Below are 27034 nucleotides of genomic sequence, written 5' to 3' on the forward strand. Positions count from 1 at the left end.
ACAAACACATCTGGATGGCTGACTGGAACATAAAACTTAAATGACTGACTGACTGACTGCTACACACAAACATACTTTCACTCCAGCTGCTTACACAAAATGGTACTCTACTTGCACATGCTCAGTACTTATATGCATGTGTCCATGAACAGTGGCTTTAAAGGTACAACATACACACTATGATGTACAAGTACTTCAGTCAGTACTATCCCATTCATTTATACAGATCATGATAGGTAATAACATCTGATGTCACACCTACCACACACCCTCACAGATAGTCACACAGACACGCACACACACACACACACACACACACACACACACACACACACACACACACACACACACACACACACACACACACACACACACATCGATTCTCCAAATTGCATGTAGATGTGCTTGTCCCCTGTGAGTGAATCTATGTAGTCCTTAATTCCTTAATTTATCTGCACTGCACCAGGTGCAGAATAGAGTCTGAACCCTCTGCGACCCTGTACTGCATTAAGAGAGTAATCAAAGAATGAGTGAATGAATGAATCACTAAAAATGGGTGAGAGTCTTGTACATTCACATAGGTTTGCATTGGTTAGTCCTCCTAACTCACATACATTTCATCAAATGAACAAAATATACAGATTTGGAACCATAATGTACTATAGGCATGTAAAAGCAAAGTAATATAATGTATACTACACATTTCTTCACACTGAAATGATTTCTGTAGAATCCAGAAACTTGAAGATATACTTTCACTTAAAACTCGCATAACAGAAAAATACATACAAAACACAGTTACAGAATTTAAATTAACTAGATAGCATAAATATTAAAAACAGAGTGTTTTGTTAGTATTCTAACCAAACTACATGAGGCTTCAAACTGGGCTTGAAAACTCTGGACTCTTTTGCTGTTTCCATTCCCATCTTAACATGAAGTATAGAATTCTACAGGGCAAGGACCAGGAAATCGAGCTTGGTTCTTTGCTATTGCTTCAGGGACCCAAGAAATCTCCACAAATCATTTTGCAATGAAGTTAACTCTGTGAAAATTGATATGAGAATATTAGAGGTCCTACAGGTACATTAGAACTGACCATGTAGGACTTTGAAGCAGAAATTTTCTTATTTGAAAGTAATATTTCACAAGATATCTGGCAGCCAATGAGGATGTGGAGAAGAAAAGATATGTTTTTGCCCGAGTATACTAGTCTGAAAATACAATGCAGCATTCTACACTGATTGACACACCAAGTAAGGGATCCTAAAAATGGTTGCTAGGGTAATCCAAAACAAGTCTGCAAAGCCATGGCCTAGTAAGAAACCTTAGGTGGTTAACTGGAAGAAATAAACAGAAGGTGTAATGCTAATTCAGAAGTGACAATGCAGGACAACTTTTTTTAAGGTTCGGTCCCTTTTACAAAATTCCCTTGATTTCTCATTTATAGACATGGTTCTTTTGCCTGTCAAACCATTCCCAATATCCACTCAGTGTAATATTTCAGAACGACTATAGACTAGACAGGTATTCACAGCAAATCAAGCTATATTCCATAACCTCCTTCTTAAATGGATTATATTTCAGTCAACTAGTAGTCATTCAACTGCTTATGATGGCAAGACAGGTATTCAGTAGCAAGGTAAGTCATTACATGCCAGGGATGAGATCCTGGCAGACTGGTGAATGTGGTATAGTTCTCTTCAAAGAAAACTAGATGGTTCTGTACTTAATCGGACTGTTTTTTTTTTCCTGAACACTTGAAATGTTAACAACATTTTATGACCGTATCTTTAAAGCACCATCAAATTTAGATCTGAAAAGGATGCAGGCTACAGCTGTGCTGCTCACTGGTAGCAGATGCAGTCCTTAAAAACAGAAGTTTCACTTCTACCCACATGGCCACCGTGCAGATTTTTTTCTTTCATTTTTTTTTTTTTTTTTTTTTACAGTTGTGCGCTTCACAACGAACAGTGTCAAAATCTTGACAGGGGAGCAGGAATGTCTTCCATGGACTAAATGTCATACTGAAGGTGTAGGTCTGAAACAGAAGTCCAACATGGGTATGTTCTATTTCTCCAACTGTATGTCTAGTGAACATATACATGTAAATCATTTGCATTTAATGATCATCTGTGAGTATATAGTATGGTACTAGTGTAATTATTCTGAAGCTGAGCAAAAGCACTGGATCTAAAATCTAGTTTTAAGATATAATGAAAGCAAATAATGTACAATAAAAACATAAACTGCAAGCATTACACTGATAAAATATATAAAAATGAAACCAAATGTAGACAAATATTTAATCCTGTTAAACTTTTGAAATGCTAAGTAAATTAAAGTAAAAAAAATGCACCACAAATACCAGTATGACTCTGTCATAGTCCATGAGACATACCTGGACTATATGAAGAGAGACATAATAGAGCTCTTGTTCTATGCATCCCAGGCTGGTATGAGCCTTTCATTGTGTAGCATTCTACCTTCTCCAAGGGTGATACCACAGTACGAACAGAAGAAGTGACTTTAACAATTGGCTTAGCTTTTGGTGTCATTCCAAGGGGTACAACATTTGCTTGCCTGGGAGGATATAGTAGACAGACCATGCTGCTTTTCCTGGGATGGTCTGAACCTGCCCCCACCTAGGTTTTCAGACATTGACTAAAACCTTGCCCATCCCCATAGTGTCATGTTTAGATAGTGGCAACCTAATAAACCTAATGACAAAACTAAACCAGCTCAGAATAATTTAAGGGTGTTACTGCTCAATGATAGGGATCTAAATAAGAACTCCATGCCCTGCAAGCCATCCTCATCCTTAAGAATACAGACATCTGTGTGTTTTCCAAGAATTGGCTTATAGATGCAGATGGCACCCCATTACTGCAAAGCTATAATGCCTTCAACACATTTTGATCAGCTACTGCACAGGAATGATCTAAAGGTGGAGGAGTCTCAATTTATATCAAACACAAATACATTTGAGCTTCACCACATCCAGCTTACCACTAGTAAAGTCTCATACCATATCCTTGAAGGGGCCCCCTTCACATGGTAGGCATTTCAAAATGCCGAATTTCATATGGCCAAGACCATATGATCGACATTTGAAATGCAGACAATGCGGAATCGGCATCCCTGTACAGTGTGGAATGGAAAGATTTCCATTTCTGCACTGTTGTGCGATCTTGGAGTTGATATATTTAAGTGATGGTGGGTGTGGGGGGCAGAGCTCCCCATGGGGGGTGCAGGGGCTTGCCCCCCTGCTAGCAGTGATTAGGTAAGTGTTTGTTGTTTTTTACTTTTGTTTTTCAAATGTTTGACATTTCAAATGTCGATCATATGGTCTCGGCCATATGAAAGTTGGCATTTTGAAGTGTTGAACATATACCCCATTGAAGCTATAGGTCCCACTTCATAACCCAGAAAGCCATTCTAGGTACGTGAAAGTACTGGAGTCACTTCACATTCAACCCAACACAATATTCATGGACAAATTTGTTTATAGCAATATTAACTGAGAATCAAACATGACTTCAAATATGCAGGGTTCAGAGATAACCTGGACTTTGTTAACACAAACACCCTTGAACTATTATTCTGCATGTCCACCAGATGCACAGATAGCCTTGACTTGGTTGTTACAAAAATGGGAAAATGCACTCCTCCCTTGAGAAAACTCCTAGTTTGTCAGGTCAGACTGCAAGCTGTCTGCTTTGAAGTAAATGTTAAGCCCTAAACCCCAGCTAACCTCATAAAACTTAAAAATCATTCCAAGACTAAGTCCTTCCCATTAAGTGACAGTCTAGCAAAATTCCAAGTCCCCTAAACCCTGAGAAGACAGCTGCCTATGCAGAATTGTTCTCAGAAACCCTGTTCAATCATGTAAATAGCTGCATAGAGACTGATGTATATACTAGAAATAAACATAGGGCTACCTTCAAAAACAAGCCGCCCTGGTGGAATTCCAGTATAAACAGGTTGCATAACAGAAAAAAAAATCATGTCCAAAAACAGCAAGGACGTTGATCAACAAGGTAAAAACACCCTTGTAAACTTGAACAAGCAACTCAAGGACTAATCATGTCCACCAAAGAATATCTAAGATAAAAACAGACTCCACATGCTTGCATTAAAAAAAATGAAAAGCAAAACCAGTGACAATGAAAATGATTGGGAAAAAAAAATTTTCCAATCCCTGAAACAAAACCCTACCACTGCATTCTGACCAAATTTGTCTGAATACTGGTATTCTTAGGGAAAGGCGGACAAAGAAAACAGTAATATTCATAGCATTATCTGTACCATATAAATCTAGAATCCTTTTAAAAGCATGAAAACAGCCTCAGAGACTTGCTCAAATAGAGCCACTGGGCACAAATGGGCACATGAAATACTGACACATTACAGTATAAACAGCAAGCATACTATCCAGAATAATGAATGGAAAAGAAAGGAAATTTGGGGGGTAACAGTGAAATGCTTTTATAAAATATCTAGTACAGTGCACAGCAGGTGTTGCATTATGTGCAGTACCTCTGGGAAGAAGTGGAATATATTGTGATATACAAAACCATGTGTAATAGAGTGCAGTTGTGAGAAAGGTATTTGAATACCAGGATAAGTGTTCTACTGGACACACAGCACAGCAGTTCTTCATGTCCTCTACTATTGTACAGTAGGTAGTTGGGAGAAATCAGTCATGTACAGGTAAGGCACACAGAATTCTGCACTGTGCATACATGCCCAAGTGGAAAATCTAATGTGTGGAAAGGGCAAAAAGGACAGTAACACTGTATGCTTGTGCTCACATAAAATTTCACTTGTGTGGACAGTGCACACAAAGGCAACAAAGTATTCCAAAGCCCACACCAAAAGTCAGCATTATGTACTGGTAGGGAGCACACTATGCAGCACTTTGAACCCATGACCACATGGAAAATCAGGCTAATGTGTGGCAGAGTGCACATTATGGCAGTAGTATTCATTCATGCTTATACTGGATAGCTGTGTAATGTGTGCACAGGACACAAAGCACTGCAATACTCTGCAGTTGTGCCCACATTAAACTTAATTTTTATCTGCAGGTAGTACACACATTATGGCAGCATCAGGAATCAATCATGTCTGTAAGTCCTGTAAACAGTGTGGTGGCACCATCTCACCTATTCACACACATGTAGTCAGTCCTATGTGGGAGCATACACTATAGCAGTCTTGTTACTCTGTTTTCACATTGAAAATAAGCCTTATGTGTGTAGCGTTCCAAAGCAGCAGCACTGTGCACCCTTGTCCACATTAACAAATAAACTTCTGTGGTAGCCACACATGAGGAATCTGTTTTATGTGAGAGATACATTATGGAAGTTCTATGCCCCTTATTGCACATGGTAAATCAATTCAATGTATTAGTAGATCATCCAGAATGGCACCACCATTGATCTGTGTCCACACTAGGAAAGTAGTACTATGTTTGGGTAGGGCACACAGTAGAGGAGCATTGTGCACCCATGCCCACACAAAGAATCAGCTTTGTGTGGGTAGGGTAAATGGAATGGCAGAAAAATATACCCCATACTTCACCAAAAAATAACTCTTATGAGTAAGTAAGATGCACATTATGCCTGGATGCATTGTAAACTAACACCTGTACCAAGGACCAGTCTAACATGTGCCTACTATGCACACAAATACAGCACTGTATGTAGGTCCACTATTTTGGACATTCAGACTTCATGTTTCAGAACTCATTCTATGGGGTTCTGACATTTCAAATGGTTACCGAGAATGTGTGTGTGCATGTGTGTGCGTGTGTGTGTGTGTGTGTGTGTGTGTGTGTGTGTGTGTGTGTGTGTGTGTGTGTGTGTGTGTGTGTGTGTGCGTGCGTGTATATGTGTGTGTGTGTGTGTGTGTGTGTGTGTGTGTGTGTGTGTGTGTGTGTGTGTGTGTGTGTGTGTGTGTCTGTATGTGTATATATTGACTGGGATGACAGCACTTTGTTTTACTTTTTTCTTGTTTTATTTTCTATTATACATTTGAATATTATTAATTAATAAATGGAGGTTAATTGGAGTGCTACTGGTGACCTGTTTTGGTGTTTTAGACTTTCATATATATACACACACACACGTGTGTGTGTGTGTGTGTGTGTGTGTGTGTGTGTGTGTGTGTGTGTGTGTGTGTGTGTGTGTGTGTGTGTCTGTATGTGTATATATTGACTGGGATGACAGCACTTTGTTTTACTTTTTTCTTGTTTTATTTTCTATTATACATTTGAATATTATTAATTAATAAATGGAGGTTAATTGGAGTGCTACTGGTGACCTGTTTTGGTGTTTTAGACTTTCATATATATACACACACACACACGTGTGTGTGTGTGTGTGTGTGTGTGAGTGTGTGTGTGTGTGTGTGTGTGTGTGTGTGTGTGTGTGTGTGTGTGTGTGTGTGTGTGTGTGCGTGTGTGCGTGTGTGCGTGTGTGCGTGTGTGCGTGTGCGTGTGTGTGTGTGTGTGTGTGTGTGTGTGTGTGTGTGTGTGTAAGTATGCATGTGCATGTATTTGTTTACAATCACAATGTTGAAGTGGATTCAGTCGAATCCACTTTGCAGAACATCCGGAGAGCAAACGATGACAATGTCGGACCCGACATTGTCGAAGTACAAATCTCACTCCTATCTCGACCCATGTTAATGCTTGTTCCAAGGTCAAATTGTAGATGTATTTCGAAAGTGTCGAAATTCGACATTGTCACTTTCATAGACATGGGTCGATGATGCTATCATTCGACCAAGTCCGCTTAATATATATATATATATATATATATATATATATATATATATATAGAGAGAGAGAGAGAGAGAGGGAGAGATATATAGATATATATATATATAGATATATGGCTGAAAAGTGGCAGATGATTAATTATATAGAATCCTACTGGATAGTGTGATTGTGACTAGAGGACCTAAGAATAATAGTGAATTATCTTATCATAATATCTTAATAACTTGCCTAATCAGAAAGATAGAAAAGATGGATGTGATGGAAAAAAATGAAGAATAAAATTTAGGTATTAAAAATGGCATGGAGTAAAAGCTGCTTGGAGAGGTAGAGTAATGGAAGTCATGAAACATGAGGTAGGAAGTGGAAATTAAAATAATGGGGTTGGACCAGAGCTTAACTAGTATGTAGGATAGGATGATTGTGCATGGGAGAAATAATGTAGAAAATACTGTGCACTATAAGATACAGTTTTGGGAGACAGAGGCATTACAAATGAAAATGGCATTTGCTGCAAGGGCATCTAAATGGTGTAGTTCATAGTTAATGTATTATGTTTAAGTTAAAGGCAAAAAGCAAAAGGTGTTTGTGAAGGAAATAAACAGGAGAATTCTGGTGTAGTATTTAGGATGAATCAGATTAGGGAAGAATTTGTGAGTGTGTTACAAAAAACTGCACTTAAAATATGAAAAAATATAAGCAGGTTTGAAGAAAGAAAAGAGGAATCTCTGGCAAATTCACTGAGACACTGAATGAAAATATTGGAACAGGAGAAAGTGATAAAGGCAATAGGATACTTACTGTATAAATATCATGGTAAAGATTCTGCTTTGATTTTTATGAAAAGGTGGGATTGCAAATAATTTTTTTGATGTGGTCTGTAGGATTTTCCTAATGGCCTTCCTACACCCAGATGGACTTGTTCATTTCCAGATTGTGAAAAGAGATTCCAGATCATTTGCTCTGTTGTGAGGGCAAGATTCAGGTATAAAGCAGTAGGTCTGTCTGTAGCTCCCGTAGTCTGTCCTATCTCTACCTTTGTAATATTTTGTGAGCCATACTATAACTTCCTCAGGAGGTACAGGTGCATTTCTATGCAGGGATTACCTCCAGACCAGGTGGCACATCTCTTGCATTGAGGGTGGCACAAAAGGCTTTTTGTGCTGCCAATATTACAAGTACATTTTTGTTGGTGTCGCCAAGCCAAACTATCTCCCTTCACCACCAGGAAGAGCATTTCCATCTACTCCTTTATTAGTCTGTACCTTGGGGGCCAGGCTCGCCAACATGTTTCATAAGATTTTAGTCACAGTGAAATTGCCAGAGTCCTTGTATGAGGCAACAGTTATGATATTGTACAAGGGTAAATTGGAGAAGGAACAACCTGAAAAATGTTGCTGAATCTCTCTACATAATGCTGATGTGAAATGTTTGCAAGAAGTTTGGCAAAGTATTAGGAGAAATGTTGGAAAGGTATTGTTGGAAGAACATTTTAGTTTTAAGTAAAGTAGGTAGAACTACAAGGAAAGGGAACATCAAGTAGATTTAATGAACCTTCACTAGACCTTCCAATAACATTTGATAGTATATATTAGGGATCAGTTATTCAGACAACTGCTGAACTCTGAAGAGGAATGAATGGAGTACGGTTATTATGTAAGAAGCCAATAGTTAGAATATTTGTAAACCAGGCAAGATCAAAGATTGTGACCTTATAGACAAGGACAAGGCAGCCAACAATTTCTGATTTTGTTTTCAGCAGGTATAGAAAATAAAAAATAACGCTACACATGAATGGGAAATTAAATGCTCCATAGTGCATACAATTTGGGAATCAGTTTTAGATAATTTGGTACTTGGAATTCCCCTTCCCAATATATCTTAGACTTCATTTTGGACATTAGAAAGGGATTACTTTGGGTCACCATTTTTAAAACTACCAGCATATAGATTAGATGTGTTACAGCTAATGATCTTATGTATATTTTTAACACTGGATGATATCATTTATGAGTTGGATTAATGAATAAAATATCCTCACTTCTAGGAAAAAGTTTGAGATATGTAACAATTTTAAGCAACAAGTTTGGAAATATTGCACATTTAAATTAACTGTTTAGACAGTTTGGGTTGTCTACAGATGACAGTTGTTTATATTTGTGTTTTGATTATAGTTTGGTCTGGTTGTTGTGAATTTTATGTTGGGAATTTTTACAAATGTAGTTTGCCTGCAGAATTATTTGTCCAAGAGACACCTGTAAATTTTTTTTGAGAGGTTGGACAATTTAGTAGAGGGAACAGAGTTGGAAGGGGTTTAGGAATGAGTAATTATTAGTGAGAGTTCCCATCCCCTTCCTCTATTGTTATTGGGAGGTTGGTATTTGATTTATTTTGTATTATGGTAATTTTAGGAAGACAGTGTAAGGGGGATTTAGTCCAGAAGCCCTCCTGTATTGAGAGCTGTCTATTCAAAAATGAGCAATGATATGCTGATTCAGAATTTCTGGTTGGGTTAGAGTGAGTGGTGGGATTTAATGGTGCTTGTGTTCTTTTGGATGGAAAAAGATGAGAATTTCTCTTGCTGAACATTGTGGTTATAGGATGCATTGCTGATGAATTCATGATTATGTATGGTTAATTTATTAACTGTTTATAATTAAAAAAATGGTTGCATTGGCATATTTTGATGTTTTGTCTCTCGGGTATCTTTGGATGAAACACAGTTATCTTGTTTATTAATCAAAATACTTTTGACATTAAAAAGTAACAGTGAATTTTAAACTGATAGTTCAGAAAGGCAAGCATGAATTACAGCATATACATACAATGGCTGACAATATGCAAGCAAACGCAGAAACAGAACTTTATATTACTTGTTATTCTTATAGCTGTGTAATATAAACTGAATGAGACATATGGAGAAGACCGACTGAGACATTACTTGGATCACTGCAAATGAAGCACATATGACAGTTTAAAAAACAGGGATGTACAAAAGTTACTTTGTTAGTTGCTTCATCTAAAAAAATATATGGAGTTCTTTTCTGATATAACCATTGGTTACATTCAAACATATATACAGTGAAAAAGTAGTGAAAGTCATGGTGCCAGTTATATAAGAAGATAAAATGCAGAATTTCAATGTGTTTGATGCAGGAAAATAGGCCTGAGTGGCAGAGAGTTGATTAAAGAGCTTTGAGACAAATTGCTTCTCCATTAAAAAGATACGCATTTCATCTATAGTTCATTTACTGCAGATGAAAAGGTCTTTTTGGCAGATGTTAAATAAGTGGTTGCCAAGGACACAGGAAAATTAAAAAGGCCTAATGGCAAAATATGTGAATTAGAAGCAAATGCTAGAAATTCATTAAGGCCAGGGATGTGCCTTATGCTAAAAAGCTAGAAAATGCTGAAACAATTTCTAAACTGAAGTGAAGTGAATGGTTTGTTTGCACATTGACATAAATAAAGGATGATAATTCATTGTGTGTGGACACTTCAAAGCCACTACCAGTCCAGTATTAAAAAAAAAAAATATGTAATATCCTCAGGCAGGAAACATTAAAAAAGTAATATATTTCTGGTTTAGTAATAGGGAGAGGGCATTGCAGAGATATTTACAAATGGAACTAGCAGAAACATCTCACAAGTTCGTATTATGTGTAAAAGGATGCCCTCATTATATCTGGCTGATTTCAGAGTGACATTTCTGCCTTATATCCAGCAGGTTGGATGTGTCAGCCACTCAAAGGAAATCCTAGTAAGTCTAACATTTGGATTTTAAAGCCAAAATCAAGACGGGGTGGACAGGTGGTGATATTCTGCCAGGTTGTGTACTCTCTTGTTTCAGCTGCACAATAGTAAAGGAAACAACATAAGATCCTTCACTTTGCCTGCTAGTACTCTATTAATAAAAATGTGCTGGCAATTGAAATAAATAGTGCAATATACTGCCCCCCCCCCATCATGGTCATTTCTCACACAGTATGTGTTTACTATTAGAAATGCTGTGTTTACAACATAGTACAAATAGCCAAAACACTGTATTCATCATATTATCAGCTTTCAGTGTACATTGACTTACATAAAGGCTTTCTAAATATTTTAACATAAATAAATACATTTATTGAACTCTGTCGCTCATGAACTGTCATTATAGCGAAATTGCAGTTTGAGGTCTTCATATCTTCAAGACTTCATTTTAATAAATCATCTCACATCAGTGTTACCTGCAGCTGAGGTTGGACCTGGAACTTTAACATCTAATAACAGTAAATCTGGTCAGTGGTATATCTGGTGACATTTTTTTCTGGATGTTCTGTGATTGTGCCTATTGGCACCTTTTAAAGTTCTTGGACTCCTACATGCTACAAATAATTACTATTCACTTCTCATCTTTCAGATATTTGGCATTTTTTGAGCAGAATTTTCTTTATTTTTCTTATCATTTCACCATATGAAACTTGAACAAGAAATCATGACTGATCATGCCTCAAGAAAGGTTGTTTCTCATCACAGTGTTGTGAAATTCTTACATTTTCTCCTTCCTGCAAATCAAAAGTGGTCCTATTTGCATTTACCACTTCTGCTTCAGTCTCTTTCTAGAACTTTCCTTCATTCTTGCGTGCTATGACTAAACATAGGAATTCACTTATACAGTTTAATCACCTCTTGCATAGACAATTTTATTCCTTATACCCACTATTCATTGGTATAGTTCAAAAAAATATGACAGGCTTCCATTGGTTTCTCTTAGTGTTACATTATGCATTAGTTACTGTACTGTATGGTTATATTTCTACTCTCACTGGTTACTGTACGATCAGATGACTTATGTTCATATTTATACACTGTCTTCTAACTAATTCCTGTTATTCTGACAAAGTTCTATTATCATTAAAGAATGAAAGCTCCTATATCTGTTCAGTGTCCGGATCTTCTTATTCTTGGTTTATTTTCAACTTTAATTAATTAGTTTTATGACGTATACAGTTCGGAATTTTAATAGTGAAGTTTGTTTTGTTTATAAACTATTGTCTTCAAATTTGCGGTTTGATTTAATATATATCTACATATATATATATATATATATATATATGTATATATATATATATATATATATATATATATATATATATATATATATATATATATATATATTGCAGTCGGACATTAGATCCATACTCTGAACCTCTTGTTGCAACAGATCTGTCCAAAGGCTGTCAAAATGGGGGTCTATGAACCCAAACTAGGGACCTCTTTTAAATATTGCCCTTATCCCCCCCCCTCCGTCCCTCCCTCCCTCCCCAGCAGCAAAAAAAGAATAAGCCTTGCAACAAAATAATATGTCTTGCCAAGTCTTGAACCAAGGCCTCTGTAAACTACAATCAAAGCAATGTACCATTACACCATCTGAGCTGTATGAAACAGTGATGATTTTCCAAACATATCAGTTAGTACAGTCATTCAACAGTAGGAAAAAGAGTCTGTAGAATCAGTCAGGTTCTCTATATATACATTTATATATGTATGGAGATGCAAATATGTGGAAAAATCTGTACATAATATATATACACACACACACACACACACACACACACAGGTATATATATATATATATATATGTATATATATATATATATATATATATATATATATATATATATATATACATAAATATATAACAGCTACAAGCACATATGAGGGTCATGCTGTTGCACCATAGAAGTCTAAATCTGAAAACGCACTCACTGGAAGTATTCCTTAAAATGAGGAACAATGACATCTGTGCTGTAACATTGACCTAGTTAAAGGCAGCAGGAAGCACCCCTGCAGTACCAGCCTATAACTCATTCCACACCTTTTGGCTGCAGAACTTGGACTGAGGCACCAATGGTGGTAGTATTTCCACATTTATAAAGGATGCACACACCTCCAGAGTGGTAGCCCAACATTATGCATCACAGATCATGCAGATATTGCTAACATTGGGTAAGACAGTGGTTCAGGTTGTAGCCTGCTATATGTCCCCAAACATGTCCCAAGACACACAGTCCATGTTCTTAAACACCCTGGAGAATATTAGTGTCCAACCCAACACTCTCATAATGGTTGACTTCAACTACCCTGCCATTAATTCAGAAGGATACTCATGTACCGATCACATCGACCTGGTCCTTCCTAATATGGACGGCTGTTGCTGTACACCAACAGATCTCCCTTGTTAGATCTGACCACAAAGTTATCACCTTTGGAAATCCACAGCCCTCCCTCCCCCCTGCACAGGTAACCACCATGAAAAGACTTTCCAAAGCTAACTTTGACCTCCTAAAAACAGAGGTGGCTAACCTCAGGATAGCCATGCAAATGGTGACTAGTTGCATGACTGCTGAATCAAACAACAATGCACTAGGAACACGTACACAAGTGCATGGATACTGCCATACCCAACAGAACCAAGACCCTCACCTCTAGAAAAAGGAAGCCAGTCTGGTGGTCCCCAGCTATAAAGAAACTGTACAACAGAAGGAGGAAACTGATACAGAATAAGGTGAAGTCCCAAGACTGGAAAGAAACCCTTATCAGTATCAAGTGAAAGTTGAGATCCCTTATCAAATACTGCAAAGCTAGCTGTGAAAACAGAATTGGAGCACACAGTAAAGACAACCACAAGGCCTTATACAGTTATGTAAAAAATCTCTAAGGCAATACCAAGATGTGCCCCAAGCTACTGGACAATGGTACCTCTTAGATTGAGGTAACAAATTTTGCCAATATACTGGCTGACATATTGAATGCAAACTTTACCCCTACCCCCCCCCCCCCAGGGACCAATCACAATACCAGTACACTGCCAGGCACCCAGTATTACCTGCTGCACAGGGTAAAACACCACTGACCAAGGCCAAGAATACAGCTTCTATGGGACCTGACAATATACCTGGCTGTGTTCTATATGAACTACACAGTGACCTGGCACCTAACATGTGTGCCCTGTTCAGTCACAGCCTCACCTCAGGCTTTGTCACTGCTGAACTGTGCACTGCTGCAGTCACCACTCTCCACAAATGAGGAGTGACTACAGACCCTGGGAACCACCGCCCCTATAGCCTGACAAGTCTGTAATGCAAAGCTATGGAATGCATCATCATGCACCTAATAAACAGGGATATAGGAATCTGCAGACTCAAGATCCCACACAGTTTAGTTTTGTGAAGGGTAGATCATACCTGCTCAATCAACCTGGTCAACTTTTTGGAGTCAGTCACTTGAGCTGTGGATGAAGGCAAGGTGGCACATACAGCCTACCTTGATCTGGCCAAAGCCTTTGATAACATTCCCCACTCAGGAATCGTAAAAACTCACTAAGCTAGGCATCAACCCCTATATCACTAGGTGGGTTGCAAACTGGGTCACACATAGAACTCATAGTGTGAAAATAGCTGACTCCAAGTCAGACTGCTGAGCAGTCATAAGTAGAGTCCCACAGAGTTCTGTCCTGGGTCCTCTCATGTTTGGTATCAACTTCTCTGAAGTCCATGCCAACATGAAGGGACTCTGTCTGACAAAGTTTCCAGACAATTGCAAGTTGGGAGCTATTATTAATTACCCAAGTGATGTTGGCATCCTACAGAAAGGCTTCACTGAGACCAATGACTGGTGTCAGAGCTATGGCCTTAAGCTCAATGTCAGAAAATGTGTCATCCCCCTTGGGAAAATCCATGTTCCCATGAATTACCACATTGATGGTAGTCTCCTGAACAAAGAAGGCGCTATAAGAGATCTGGGTGCACAGGTTGACAGCAATGTCTCTTTTGACCACCACATTGCCACAGTGCCAAAAGGAGCTATAACACTTACATCTACCCCCTCCATAGACAGCCCAAATAACATGTACACATGACATATGTACACAATCCTGACAATCTGTTAACAATGGCCAGACATACACGGATCTCTCAAATGTGCAAGTTCAACTCAGAATGTAAAGACTCAAGATTCATATCTATGGCCTCTTCCCTGACATGTCTGTGGGTCTACTATATCACTGGGATGGTGGCAGGAATGAAGGCAAGAAATAATGATACTAAATACGTCTGAGCCTCATTGACATCTGGGAAAAGCCTGACATCATTTGGGGACAGAGGCACAAACACAGGGATAGATTGGACATATTGTTGTCATGCATTGAGACAGTTGTAGATGTTACTGGGTTTGCTGTAACATATCCCTTATGAGGAATATGACATTGGTAATACCAATAGATGTGAGTATTTACTGACTGCATTCCCTGGAGTCCATGACTGATTTACCAAGGACACCAAACTGTCTGGGAAACAGACAAAATATGAATAACAACCAGAACTGAGAAAAACACACTTTATAATAGCAAAGCTTTCGGATAAAATCCTTCCTCAATACTAATACAAACAAATCTAAAATCCAAATGGTTTAAATACAGGTCACTGAAGTCACATGACCAGCAGTCCAAAAATCATGTGACCACAAGTATATAAAACAAATCATTAAAATTAGAAAATTTAAAAAAAAATAGAAAAAAACATAACATTATCGCAACCTAGTATGTTGCAATTTAACAAGAACAGGTTTCAAGGTAATCATATTATTTAAACCTGGAAAATGGTCAGAGTTCAACCTAAGAATCCATTCATACTCTTTTAATTCAAGTAAATTACCACTATCACCACCTCTGGCAGGAGGCCGTATTACATCAATAACTCTAAAGGAGAATCTATGTTCAATACCTGAATCAACTATGTGCTTATACAAGGCATTACTATCAATGGCCCTTCTAATCTCCGATTTGTGTTCAATGATGCATTCTTTTAGCTTTCTAGTGGTCTTACCCACATAGAATGCAGTACATTTCACGCAATTAGCTAAGTACACCACATTAGATGTAACACAAGTGGTAGAAAAATTAAACTGATAAACTTTACCACTAATAGGATGTTTGAACTTATCACTGCAACCAACCACAATATCAGAACAGCAGGAACAATTCAAACAGCCATACGTGCGGGCTTAGTGGTAAAGTCCTCTCTACAGGCCTGAAAAAATCTTTGTAACATAACATATTCTTCAAGGACTTCATATTTCTATATCAGAAAAAAGGCCTGTCACCAAGAATGTCTTTAATCTCACTAGAGGCCATTAGTACAACCCAATTCCTCTGTATTATTTGTTTTACAAAACAAGTCAAGGTATTATAACTAGTAAGATACCTAGTGCATACTTTTGAACATTCTAGGTTAACAGAACCAACATCATCCCCAATGAAAATCGGCTTCAATATTGTCTTCCTATTAACTAAAACTTTATTTTTTAAATCTAAAACTAGTTTAGAATCATAACCACTATCCAGAAAATCTTTGGACATCTCATCCAACTGTAAATTAAATGTAGCATCATCAGTATTTAATCTACTAACTCTATTAAACTGTGAAGTAACAATCCCTTAAAGACATGTGGGGCATGCATGCTGGAATAATTAATGTATCTATCAGAGTTTATCTCCTTTTTGTGAATACTGGTATGGATAGAACCCTCACGTAGTTGTATCTTAACATCCAAGAAATTAATCTCACTATCAGAGGCATCAATCTTAAATTTCAAGAAACTGGTGGTTGCATTTAAATAATGAACAAATTCATTCAACTGTGAAAGGGAACCTTTCCAAACCATAAAACAATCATCAACGAAACATTGATAAAACATATATTACTTACAAAGAATTATCCAAATTATAAATATAAGCTTTCTCCCATTGGTATAACACCAAGTTGGCATAAGTGTTAGCCACAGAAGTACCCATGGCTACACCAGTGAGTTGCAAATATAAGCATTCATCAAACAAAAAAATATTGTTCCTCAAAACTACATCTAGAAGAGAACAAATATTCTCAACAGATCTATTCACAAGAGAAGACTGGGAGATCAAAAATTGTCTGATAGACTCAATACCAAAATCATGCAGTATTACAGTAAAAAGGGATGCTATATCAAGTGTTACAAACAAATACTCACTTTGTCGACAGGAACCACCAATACTATTAAACCAAACACGCAATTTACAAAGGAAATCAGATGTATCTCTTAGCACAGAAGTGCATTTAGGTAAATATAGTTGCAATTGTGTAAAAAAGAGTAATATCACCACTAATTTGCAAGTCATAGATCACCATATTGACATAACTAATACATTCTCAACCTTTCAACCTTTAACTTGAACTCTGCTCATTGTTCAGTACTACATAAAGGGCTTAATTTTATTCCTACAGCGAAGGGTGATCTAGTGACTGCACTCACAGACCTTAAGATTTTCATTAGAAATGTAAATTTAAAGGTTTTGTTTGGTAACTCTGTCGTTAATGGAGTTTCATGTAAACAACGTAGTACCTTTATACCTTCTAGTATGCCTGTGGTTACAGCATTTCATGATTTGTGTGAGAGGGAATTAAGAATGTTGTATTCTGACTGCAATATTCTGAGATTTTCTCGCTTTAATTTAACATTTGATGAGTATCAAGCGCTCAAAAGTTTACAGGTGAGCAAAGATTTAGTGATTAAACAAGCCGATAAAGGTGGGGCTGTAGTCCTTATGGATCGGCCTAAGTATATATCTTTAGTTTCTGTTCTACTGAATGATGTTGAGGCTTTTAAACGTTTTACATCAATAGATGTTAAAAGATGTATTAGTTATGTCAATATGGTGATCTATGACTTGCAAATTAGTGGTGATATTACTCTGGATTTATTTCATTTTTTTACTGTTTCTTGTCCAATTATTCCTTGTCTCTATGGGCTGCCTAAGATACACAAGTCGGTGACCAACCCCCCCCCCCCATGAGACCAATTGTATCGGGAGGGGGGTGGATCACCGAACCTATATCTATATATTTGCAAACACAATTGCAACTATATTTACCTAAATGCACTTCTGTGCTAAGAGATACATCTGATTTCCTTTGTAAATTGCGTGTTTGGTTTAATAGTATTGGTGGTTCCTGTCGACAAAGTGAGTATTTGTTTGTAACGCTTGATATAGCATCCCTTTTTACTGTAATGCCACATGATTTTGGTATTGAGTCTATCAGACAATTTTTGATCTGTTGAGAATATTTGTTCTCTTCTAGATGTAGTTTTGAGGAACAATATTTTTTTGTTTGATGAATGCTTATATTTGCAACTCACTGGTGTAGCCATGGGTACTTCTGTGGCTAACACTTATGCCAACTTGGTGTTATACCAATGGGAGAAAGCTTATATTTATAATTTGGATAATTCTTTTGTAAGTAATATATGTTTTTATCAACGTTTCGTTGATGATTGTTTTATGGTTTGGAAAGGTTCCCTTTCACAGTTGAATGAATTTGTTCATTATTTAAATGCAACCACCAGTTTCTTGAAATTTAAGATGGATGCCTCTGATAGTGAGATTAATTTCTTGGATGTTAAGATACAACTACGTGAGGGTTCTATCCATACCAGTATTCACAAAAAGGAGATAAACTCTGATAGATACATTAATTATTCCAGCATGCATGCCCCACATGTCTTTAAGGGATTGTTACTTCACAGTTTAATAGAGTTAGTAGATTAAATACTGATGATGCTACATTTAATTTACAGTTGGATGAGATGTCCAAAGAGTTTCTGGATAGTGGTTATGATTCTAAACTAGTTTTAGATTTAAAAAATAAAGTTTTAGTTAATAGGAAGACAATATTGAAGCCGATTTTCATTGGGGATGATGTTGGTTCTGTTAACCTAGAATGTTCAAAAGTATGCACTAGGTATCTTACTAGTTATAATACCTTGACTTGTTTTGTAAAACAAATAATACAGAGGAATTGGGTTGTACTAATGGCCTCTAGTGAGATTAAAGACATTCTTGGTGACAGGCCTTTTTTTCATATAGAAATATGAAGTCCTTGAAGAATATGTTATGTTACAAAGATTTTTCAGGCCTGTAGAGAGGACTTTTACCACTAAGCCCGATGCGTATGGCTGTTTGAATTGTTCCTGCTGTTCTGATATTGTGGTTGGTTGCAGTGATAAGTTCAAACATCCTATTAGTGGTAAAGTTTATCAGTTTAATTTTTCTACCACTTGTGTTACATCTAATGTGGTGTACTTAGCTAATTGTGAAATGTACTGCATTCTATGTGGGTAAGACCACTAGAAAGCTAAAAGAACGCATCATTGAACACAAATCGGAGATTAGAAGGGCCATTGACAGTAATGCCTTGTATAAGCACATAGTTGATTCAGGTGTTGAACATAGATTCTCCTTTAGAGTTATTGATGTAATACGGCCTCCTGCCAGAGGTGGTGATAGTGGTAATTTACTTGAATTAAAAGAGTATGAATGGATTCTTAGGTTGAACTCTGACCATTTTCCAGGTTTAAATAATATGATTACCTTGAAACCTGTTCTTGTTAAATTGCAACATGCTAGGTTGCGATAATGTTATGTTTTTTCTAATTTTTAAAATTTTCTAATTTTAATGATTTGTTTTATATACTTGTGGTCACATGATGTTTGGACTGCTGGTCATGTGACTTCAGTGACCTGTATTTAAACCATTTGGTTTTTAGATTTGTTTGTATTAGTATTGAGGAAGGATTTTATCCGAAAGCTTTGCTATTATAAAGTGTGTTTTTTTCAGTTCTGGTTGTTATTCATATTTCCTTGCAGCTTGTTCTTTTGCTAAACAGACAAAATATAACAGGCAAAAATGTGACCAGTCTGTGGACAGTGTGCCAGTGAAGAGGTATGTCAGAGACATTTCACTGTCAGTCATGAAGTCAATCACTAAATGCATGTCCACACAAACCCTGTCAATCTATCAATCCACCATGTATATAACAGCACTGATGACATAGAGTCTGTTCACAATTCTAGGGATATGTCCCCAATGCTGTTGGGCTGTCTCCAAATGTCCTGTCCTGTGACTTATTGCCACCTACTGTATGCAAATCTGTAGCTCACCACCTATGTAATGTCCCTCAAACAGAGAAAGAAAAGGGGCAAGGCCAACATTAAGGAATGTCCCATATTTTGGAACTAGCAACAGTGTCCAGACCCACAGCACAATACTATGTGAACACCTACATAGTTGTATAGCCTTAGCAATACCTGACATTGCACATCTGTACAGAGGACAGACAGAAAGTAGATAGCCAACAGGATATGGATTAGGATGAATGTTTTGAAGGATAGAAGTCTGAAACTGAAAGGTATGCCATTACTACATGACAGCAGTCCTCAATGACATGTCCAAAAACATAGTAGTCTGCAGTTAATATAATAATATCATATTAATATCCAATAGGAGATACATAAAAACATACAGCTCAAACACCAAGAACAAGCTAGTTAGTACTCAGAGTCCCAGCTTTGCATGCAGGGGTGTATGGTTCAAGTACTACAATCTGCAATCTACTTTTACTTGGAAAAGCACTGTTAAAAGTACTAACCTAATAATACAATATGTGTTAAACTGTTTTTGTCAACCACTGCACTGTAGCTGGTGTAACATACAAGTGTGACTGTATATAACCTGGGATATTACCCATGTATAAAGCAAATAAAAAAAAATATTGTGGTGCTCCCCACGTATACCCAAGTGTCCCATACAGTGTAGCCACACCCCTTGCTACTGTAATGACAGCACATAGAAGCATGTTATGTACAGGAAATTGAATACACTTATTAAATATGTCATTACCCTGCTATTTTATCAGACTGGAATGTGATCAGTGGTTACCAGGGCTGAACTATACTTAGCAGGTTTCAGCATTGCTTAAATGTAAATGCTAAGCAGATTTGCACACTGGTAAGGGAAGCCTAGTTGTTGTAAGCGCCTGTTCATTTAACCATATGTTAGCACCAATAACCATCATGATAACCCCTGCAAACGTGCTGAAAACTGCCTTAATCACTCTGTGTCCAACATTCCTTGTTCTGCCTAGCAACAAAATAAACAGCCCTTCCAGGTCTTGAATCCAGGACCCTGCACACCCTAGTGAAAGCAGTTTACCAGTAAGCCATTAGAGATGTATGGCTTTAGTATGTTTTCTCAAGCATACCATACTTTACAGACAGTTTACAATAGGGAAGAGGCACTGTGCAATTAGGAAGGATTGGTATCTACACACATATATATATATATATATATATATATATATATATATATATATCTGAAAAGCATATACATAGAGAGAAAGAGAGATATGTATGGAGACCTTACCAGCCATTCAGTAAAACAGTTCACTATACCTATCCAGGCATGTCCAAAGGACAGTTTCAGGTGTACTTTCTAGTTCAGCTGGTGAATCTGAGCATTTTGAGGCAATGTTACAACTGCCTCATGTACACAGACAACCCTCTCCACCTACCACCAAACACTAATACATGCGAGAGATGCAATTATACAACCAAACTGGAGGCTAAGCTCTCTCAACCCAAGACTGGATCAGACAGTCAAGAGGAGAAGGGAAATACTTGCATCACACCACCAGTCTCACATAGACTTATTAAACCAGCACCGGCAAAAAACACACATAAATACATGAAAACATACTCAGAGGCTCTAAATAAAAATCTGTAAAAGCAACAGACACCTCCAAAGCAGACATACAAGCAACCTTCACTCCCAAACGCAAACCATGAAACACATACTTCACAAAACCAGTTTGTCACTCAATCACAACCCTTAAGGCAAAATAACATACCCAACATATTAGTACTAGGTGGCTCTATAGTCAGGCACACTGACGTCCCACTCACTAGGCTGAATAAGGAGATGATTACTGTTAGCTGCTTGTCGGGTGCCAGGATCCGCCACATAACACAAGCACGCAGGTCACTCCACAACAAGTGCAAATACAACTCTGTCATTGTCCATGTTGGTGTGAATCTCCTGAACTGTACCTCCCTGGACTACATGAAAAGAGACATGGAAGAGCTCTCTGATCACATAGCCCAGGCCGGTATAACCCTGACCCTGAGTAGCATCCTGCCCTCACCAAGAATGATATCATGGAATAAAGAAAAAATTATCAATTTCAACAACTGGCTAAGTTTCTGGTGTCATTATCTGTCTGCCTGGGATGACATGCTCGACAAGCCACACTGCTTCACTAGAGACGGTTTGCATCTGTTACCCTTAGGCTTTCAAATACTGGCCAAGTCCTCAGCACTCCTCAGTATGGAGAAAAAAAAAAAAAATATATATATATATATATATATATATATATATATATATATATATATATATGTGTGTGTGTGTGTGTGTGTGTGTGTGTGTGTGTGTGTGTGTGTGTGTGTGTTGTGTGTGTGTGTGTGCTGTGACAGAAACCTGGTTTAAGGCTCCAGAGAGCACCCCAGCACTACCAGGCTATAACTCATACCATACATTTCGGCCACAGAATCCGGACCAAAATACAAAAGGCGGGGGTGTATCCATATTCATCAAGGATACCCACACCTCCAGGCTAGTGGCACAGCATGATGCTTCAGAGATCATCCACGTGCAACTAACAACAGACAAAACTGCAATTCAAATTGTAGCTGGCTACAGATCACCCACCATGTCCCAGGACCCCCAATCCACATTTCTAGAAACACTGGGAAACATAAAGGTCCTACCAAACACCGTAATATTGGCTGATTTCAATTACCCAAACATTAACTGGGAGAACTACTCAAGTAATAACTCCCTTGCCCAACATTTCCTAGAATTTATAAACTCAAATGCCCTGGATCAACTGGTCAGCACTCCCACCAGAGGTGACAATATATTGGACCTGGTCATCACCAATATGGGCATCCGGTGTTCCACACTGGAGGTCAACCCCTCACTGGTTAGATCTGACCATAAACAAATCACTTTGGATATCCACATTTCACCTCCAAACAAGGAAACCACTGTGAAAAACTTTTCAAAAGAAAACTTCACGTTACTTAAGATCAGGTGGAAAGTTTCAAAGCCCCCATGATAAAGAATAATGCTGTCCAAGCTGCAAAATCCTTTACTAATGCATTCTAATGGCACGTACAAGAATGCATGGATCATGCTATCAAAAGCAAAACCAAGACTCACTCCTCATAGAAAAGGAAACCAGTCTGGTGGACCCCTGCCATAACCAAACTATATAATTGAAGGAGGAAACTAGTTCAGAAAAGAGTAAAATCCCAAGAAGGGAAGACATCCCTGATCAGTATCAGCAAGAAACTATGATCCCTCATAAAATCATCCAAGGCTAACTTCGAAAGAAAAATTGCCAAGGACTCCAAAGATAACCACAAGGCATTCTTTGGCTATGTCAAGAATCTAAGTGGCAATGCTCAGATCTGCTCAAAGTTAGTGCAGAATGGCACAAAATACACTGAACTGACCAATATCACCAACATCCTGGCAGACAGGTTCAGTGCAAACTTCACCCCTCTCACCCCCAAAAGGGCACATTACCATACCAGAAGAATGTATTGCCCTGAAATCACAGACACTCAGGTTAAAACAGCCCTCTCCAAAGCAAAAGACACAGCATCAATGGAACCGGAGTTGTCCCAGGCTGCATCCTACATGAGCTCAAAGACGAACTAACCCCTCACCTAAACACATTGTTCAAACTCAGCCTCTCCACAGGCAACATACCCATAGAGTGTTGCACAGCAACGTTAATTCCGCTACACAAAGGTGGAGCCACAAAAGACCCCAGGTACTATCGTCGTATAAACCTGACTAGCTAGGTCTGCAAGGCTATGGAGCACTTCATCATGGAACTCATTAACAGAGACATTGGGAACCTCCAAACACTAGACCCTACCCAGTTTGGCTTTGTTAGTGGCAGATCATGCCTCCTAAACCTGGTGGACCTCACCAAGAGGATCACTGACTTCAAACAGATGCCTTATGCAGCTCGAATGCAGAAACTCCAGCTGTACTCGGTTGCATACTGCTTACTCAGAGGTGATCTCTGCCTGACATACAAGGCCATGTCCAACCCAGTATTGATGAACGTGCTCCACCTAAAGAAAACCATATCCCCTTGAGCTACATGCTCTAGGGATCTAAATCTCACCTCAACAATAAATAGGACATGCTTGAGGGATGGATTCCTGTCCCAGAGACTTCCCATGCTTTGGAACAAGATTCCGCTCTACATTAGACAGAGCTCCTCACTAACACTCTTCAAGAGAAACCTTGACGAGTGGATGGGAAACAGAAGGTTTACCCCGGGGATCACTTCAGTGGTTCTGCTGGACAGAAGCACAAGGAACTAATCTAAGGGGGTGGTGAAAGGCAACACATTCTGGCTAGGCTTACAAAAGCCTTTGGGCAGATAGCCTAGTACCTACCTATGAACCTGTGAACCTACATATATGTGTATAACAATATATATATATATATATATATATATATATATATATATATATATATGGATCTAGGATGTTTGACTGAATGATCAAACGTTCAAATCCATATCCACTGAACACACTTTAACGAAAGAGCTTTCATCGAAAAAGCAAATAACAAAAAAACACCACATTAATATGTTTGCAGGGCCACACCCCCTACTTTAATATTCTCCCTCCAAGATCACACTACAGTAGGGAAAAGGGAATTTTCCCTTATCTGCACTATAGTACGACTTCGGCAATAGGCATACTTATGCAAAAGTGCTTCTTTAGTGAAAAGCACTTTCTCGTAAGTATGCTCGGCCGTAATGGATTCTGACATTTGATCATTCGATCAAACATGCTAGATCCATATATATATATATATATATATATATATATACATATATACGTATGTATACATGTTTCAATATATATATATATATATATATATATATATATATATATATATATATATATATATATATATATATATATATATACATACATGTCTCAAAATGCTCATACAAACATATGCTACTGATAGACCACCCATAACTGGGGAAGCATGCACATTTGGATACAAAATGACCCATGACACTCAAATCTGCCTCCCACAGTCCATATAAATAAGTGAACAGTACACTGCTATAAAATCATGATAGGCCATACACAATGGCCAGACATACAACAACCTCTTAGCAAAACAAGTAAAATGACTGAACATAGCAAAGAGAACTACATCCACCCAGTAATTCACACAAGTTTATTATACTCTGATGTATTGGCCAAAGCCTTCAAGGAGTACAACATTACAAGAAATACTTGCCTTAAACAAAAGATGCAATTGACACTTAATTACATAATTAAATACACAGCCTCCAATTACACTCCTCATTTAACCCCCTAGGGGATAAAGTATCACATTTAATAATAATACATTGATTGTGCACATAACAATTTTTCATTTACGAATGCTTCATCCAACTGAGAAACAGACCTTTTCCAAAACAGTACTTTGTAACCCACTACTGTTTCCAAGATGAGATTTCCAAATTTACAGCTATAGAACTGTCTTCTTTCTTATCAGTAATATGTCTCACATGTTCTAACAGCCTAGTTTTAAAACATGTGTTACTCTCCCCCACATAAAATATGTTATGAGGGCATCTAAGAGCATTCTCTATGCACCATCCTTTTGAATGTACCGACTTTAACATGTTTTCCAGCCTTTCCCCTCAGCCTTAATGACAGCACTAAATAATGATAGACCATTATACCTATCAACCTCCTACTGTATGACATCTGAACAAAGCCTGAGATAACTGGTGGACAGAGGGCCAAATACATGGTCATACCTGAAATATTGCTGTTTTACACTGAGATAGTTGCTGGTGTTACAGAGTGTGTTGTAACATATCTTTTCAGAGGGATATAAAGTCAGAAAAACAAATGGGTGATAGCATTTACCTATTGCAATCACCAGAGTATGCTACTGGTTTGCCAAGGACAACACCTGTCTGGGGAACAGACCAAACATAACAGGTTAACCTCTGGCCATTATGTGGATAGCCCTACAGTTGAAAGCTATGCCGAGACAGAACTTTGTCAGACTGAAACCCATGCAGAAGTAGCATGTTCAGACAAACCCTGTTAAACTAGCAGTATTCCAATCATATAACAGCAATACTCACATTCTATCCCTAAGTCTTAAACCTTCTCCACGATTTATTTGGCTTGTCTCCACAAGTCTTGTTGTGAGAGGTATTAGCTCACACACCTCCAGGATGTCTTCCTCACAGGTAAGGGAAAGGGCTAACGCCCACATGGGATACTCAATTATAGGAGTGTGTTGCCATGACATTGGCTATTGAAAGAACTACACAGCTGCTCTGCATGCGATTAACAATGGGGAACACCAATTGGTGCTCAGGCCATCGCATGGTCATGAGCATTACCTACAAAAGACAAGCTGCTGCCTATGCAACACAGATATACACCCTACATGTGTGTGGAGAGGGAGAGTGAGAAACTGGGGAAAAGACAACAAATAACAGCATATAACCAACTATAGTTTGAAAAATACAAAGACAGGTATGTTGAACAAGTAAGCATCTCATGGACTGCAATAGAGGGTATGTAAGAATGTGAAAGTGGATGGCTAACATATATGTCTCAACAAAGCTTGCTGTACTAATATATTGCTGATCAGAAACTATGGCCATAGTATCTGGGTCTGTCTCCAGTGACATAGATTATTGATAAGGCCCCAGGAAAGGATGGCTCTCATATGACTACTACTGGAATGTGTTGAACAATACTGACACTGACAATGCTAGGCCAACTACTGGGATGTTGTACGTATCCATATCTTATTTGTGAATACAACTAGTATATACTTGTTTGTCTCAGATATGTGAGCCACTTAAACATAGTATTTGCATAGTAAAGTACTGCTTCAGATAGATGTATGTTGAACTACATGTTATATACTGAGCACATAACATTTAACTGTCCAGTGTTATGCATACAGACCATATGTGTGTCTCATATTTGTAGTCATTTACCAATAGAGTTGTGTTATGTCTGTCAAATAGTTTGCGAATCTGTGAAGACTGACATTACAACACCCCCTTTATTGTCCTCTGGCTTTTCCCATTCAGGATTGCCACAGTGGATCATCTTTTGCCATTTCTGCCTGTCCCCTGAATCTTGGTGTCTCACACCAACCACTTGCATGTCCTCTCTCACCACATCCATAAACCTTATCTGAGGCCTTCCTCTCTTCCTCTTATCTGGCAGCTACATCCTTAACCAACCCT

The sequence above is a fragment of the Protopterus annectens genome, chromosome 7.part0 (genome assembly GCF_019279795.1).
Source record: "Protopterus annectens isolate FY-2018-M chromosome 7.part0, PAN1.0, whole genome shotgun sequence".
Lineage (NCBI taxonomy): Eukaryota > Metazoa > Chordata > Ceratodontiformes > Protopteridae > Protopterus > Protopterus annectens.